Source organism: Panthera pardus, unplaced genomic scaffold, assembly GCF_024362965.1.
Source record: "Panthera pardus isolate Hobbes unplaced genomic scaffold, ASM2436296v1 HiC_scaffold_25, whole genome shotgun sequence".
NCBI classification, from domain to species: domain Eukaryota; kingdom Metazoa; phylum Chordata; class Mammalia; order Carnivora; family Felidae; genus Panthera; species Panthera pardus.
Window position 1 is genome coordinate 64,504,830 of NW_026526821.1, and position 4,321 is coordinate 64,509,150.

Genomic DNA, 4,321 nt, shown 5'->3' on the forward strand with positions numbered 1-4,321 from the left:
GCCCACGCTCCCAGACCACCATCTGGTGCTTATCTGAGACGGCCTCTATCCAGGCTAACCAGGACTGCAACCTTGTGCCATTTCGTGTAATTCCTTTTCTCCTATTCCCTCTCTTGCTGTTTCTTTCTATAACACCTCAAGGCGGGCAGAACAATGCCTCCCAAACATGTCTATATCCTAATCTCCAGAACCTGAGAGTGTTGTTGCATGGCAAGGGGGAGTTAAGGTTGCTAACCAGCTGGTTTTAAGGAGGGGATCCTGGATCATGCAGGTGAGCCCAGTGTAGTCACAAAGGTCCTTAGAAATGAAAGAGGGAGGTGAGAGAGGCAGTGTCAAAGTGATGCAGGGTGAGGACTCCACTGTCTGTCCATCGCCCGCTTTGAAGACGAAAGGGGGCGGGGCACAAGCCAAGGCATGCGAGTGGCCTTTAGAAGCTGAAAAAGGCAAGGAAACAGATTCTCCCCTGGAGCCTCCAGAAGGAACCCAGTCCTACTGATGCTTGATTTTAGCTCAAGGAGACCCATTTCAGGACTTCTAACCTCTAGAACTGTAAGAGAATACATTTATGTTGTTTTAGGCACTAAGTGATAATCTAATAAAGAGTCATACAAAGCAAATATTGACCCTTTCTTCCTTTCTCCTTTTCCTTCCCTCTTTCTTTCCAATTTAGCTTCTCGGGCTCTATTCCCTATGAAAGTTTGAGGCAGTGTGGAGCAGAGACCAAGGCCCCAGCCAGCCTATGTCTGAGGCCTCGAGAGCTCCCGCCAACAGGACAGACCCACCAACTGAGAGAAGAAATGGGGCATGGTAACTGGAGCACGGGCTGGGTCCAGCAATTCATGGATTCAGGACTGAGTCCTTTTATGATGTGCTTTCAGAAACATACATTTCATTTGCACCCAAGGTCCTGCAGTCAGCATCCCTGCGCTGCTCTTCATGGGACCCAGGTTATCACTAGATGGCCTGCGTTTCCAAAGGTGCATCTATCTGCTCAAAGCCAAGACGACTGCCAGGTGATAGCCATACTAACTAGAGGCGGAACTGGCCAACCCTCTAATTCCAAAGTGTTTAGCTTTGGAGCACAAAAAGTTAAACACCTTCTTGCAACACATTGTAAACATGTCAGTGTGTGTAACATGTTAACTGTCCTCTGTTCTCCTGCCCACGTGTTTAGAAAAGAAACAGGTTATGATGTTTAACTAGTAAATGGATGTATGTGCTCATAGCAGCTAGCACTTTTTAAACACTTGTGGATGCTTAAAATTATGATGTGTTTAAGATTTGAACACGTTTGCTTTTCTACACTCTTAATCCAATGAGTGCTGGCTGCATTTTTTTTTCCCCCTGCACAGCAAAGTTTTGTCCACCTTGCAAAGGCCAGTCTGCAATGACAAGTTCTTAGGGCCATCAATTGTGCTTTTGTTAAAAAAGCATTTTCTTTATGCACAGATCCCTCCCCCCCCCCCCCCAATCAGGGGAAAAACGGTAACTTAGAGAGTACAAATAATGGGCATTCTTTAGAGGATGTCCAGAGTTCCTAATCTGTCAGGGAATCTAGATGGTTTTACTGGCATCGACTGAGAGAGGCTTTACCCATCTCACTATATGGTTCTGAAAATGAAAACCAAGAGAGGCTCCAGGTCCCGCCCAGGCCACACAGAAGTGTGTGGAGGAACTGACTTCTCTACCCAGTCTGCCCAAACCAGTAGCTGGAAAAGGCATTCATTATGCTTGCAGTCTTCCAAGCACAGTCTCACCATGTGTGATCACTGACAGGGTTGCTGGGGGTGACAGCCCGTGTGCTTTCCTGTTCCACTGGAACTTCTTTACCCTAAGTGTCCACTCACTCTTGTCTGATGTCTCTAGTGATCTCCCCACTCAACTCCCTCGTCCACTCGTGTCTGCTCACTTCTCCGTGAAGTCCCTAGAGGTCTCTCCCTCACTTCTTAGGCCAGTCATTTATAAGCTGTGACTTGCTCTCCTTGTTCGACATTGTGAACTTTCACTTCACTCAGACTCCTGAGAAGCCACGTGAAACTGCTTAGAGGGACTAGTGGGTGACCCATTCCAGAAGCTGCCCCGGTGCCGGCCTGACCAGGAGCTGGCAGGCCTCCTCCCCGGGGCGGACCCGGTGCCAGCCACGGCCGGGTCCCAGACTCCTGACACCCAGGCAGGACCTGAGGCTGGCTGCATGGCGCTGACTGCTGCTTCGAGCTTGCTGGCGACTTGCTTTTCTCATGTGTGTCATTTTGCGGCCACAGTGGCATCCAGGCCCTGTGCCCTCAGCCCATACTTCAGTTAACTCCGGACTCGTTACCCCTTCCCTTCGTCCCTCACATGCAAGGATTTTCATTTCACTTCTGTAGTTTAACTCTTTGGTTTTGTTTTTTTTTTAAATATGAAATTTATTGTCAAATTGGTTTCCATACAACACCCAGTGCTCATCCCAACAGGTGCCCTCCTCAATACCCCTCACCCACCCACCCCTCCCTCCCACCCCCCATCAACCCTCAGTTTGTTCCCAGTTTTTAAGAGTCTCTTATGTTTTGGCTCCCTCCCTCTCTAACCTTTTTTTTTTCCTCCCCCCCCCCCCCCCCCATGGTCTTCTGTTAAGTTTCTCAGGATCCACATAGGAGTGAAAACTAGTATGACAACATGAAGTTTAGTCGCATATACAGACACAGGCTTGGGAGGATGGGTCTTCTATCCTCCACTGTAACATGTTTTAACTCACAAATAAAATTCTTTATTTCCCACTTCTGACCATGGCCCCTCCTGTAAATGGCCATCAGACACCCTTCCCTAAGCAGTCTCATTTCCTGCCAACGTGTTCATCCCTCTCTATGCCCCAGCCACCCTGGCCTTCTTTTAGTCCTTGCTACTTCCTACCCCAGGGCCTTTAAATATTCTGTTCTCTCTGCATGAAAGCCATTCTTTTCTTGGTCCTCCTCAAATGGCTAAATGCTTTCATCAGCAGTACCCCAGGAAAGCTTTTTCGGACTCCCCTCAGCGTCTCAAGCCCAGGCAGTTGGTTTTTTATTGCTGCCCTAGCACTCTGCATCTCTCCTCCAGCACTTAATTACCAAGTATTTAGGTTTGCCTTTTCCCACTAAGCTGTGCCTCCTCCTTTCCCTGCCTTCTCACTGCCATAAGCCACCAACAAGGGCAGGGTCTGCTACTATCTTACTCACTCATGTGAGTGAGTGCCCAATATATGCTGGGCACAGTTACAGGATGTTTGTTGAATGGCCAGTTGGGACTTCCGGCTCTCTAGTCAATCTTGAAGTCAAGGAAAAAAAATTGCATTGTGAGTTGGGGCTATCGTTTCTGACCTGGTGCAAGCCCTTTAATCTCTCCAACTCTCAGCCTGTCTGCATGCGAATGGGGAACTAGTTAATCCAGCCAAAGCTTTTTGAGCTGGCACAGTGTATGAGAACTCTGCTAGGCTCCCTAGTGCCCATAGAGAATGGAAACCACAAGGGGCTTGCCTTCCTCGTCCTCAAGGGGATTGTAGTTTAGTGCAGAAAATAAGACTTCTACAGAAATAACCACAATATAAAGCAGATTTGATAAAGCTTCAAGATCATTTGAAAGGACTGCAGAATGCATAGAAGAACCCACTTTCAAGTGACAGGCTGAGAACCTTGTGGAGGAACAGACATCTGGGCAAACCTTAGAATGGGCAGGACTTCAACAGGCCAAAAGGTGGGGTGGGGGGGAAATGAGAGGGAGTCTTCTCATCATTAAAGACATTAAAGACCCAGAGAAGCAGAAGCCGGGGACATGCTCAAGGAGTGTCTAGGGTCCAGCTTGGCCGCCATGTAAGATACAGAGGAGAACACGAAACTGGAGAGGCTGATTGGAGTCATGGCAAGAGGCCTTGAAATGTTACTCAGGAGTCTGGAATAAACTCATATGGTGGCGGGGAGCAGGGGTGCACCAATGAGAGCTACACACAGGGTATTAATAATGCCAGCTTCCAGGTTAGGGTGGAATGACCAGTTGTGAGGCAGTTGTAATTACTCAGGAGAGAAGGTTGAAGGCAGGTAGCAGTGAGAAAGGCAGGGAGGAGAGGAGGAAGAGATCAGAGACCAATCAAAGATAGAAGCAGCAGGATTCAGGAGCTGATTGGATGTGAAGCCAAGGGAAAGAGTGGAGCTCCACAAGGATGTCAAAATTTCGAGCCCAGACCATCAGGAACATGATGCGGCAGTGAGCAAATACAGAGAACGCGGGAGGGAGGGAAGTGGGGGAGAGAGGGCCTTCTGCCGAGCACCACGGTTCCTCCGCAGTCTTCTGAACCAGGTAACTTCTCGGGAGG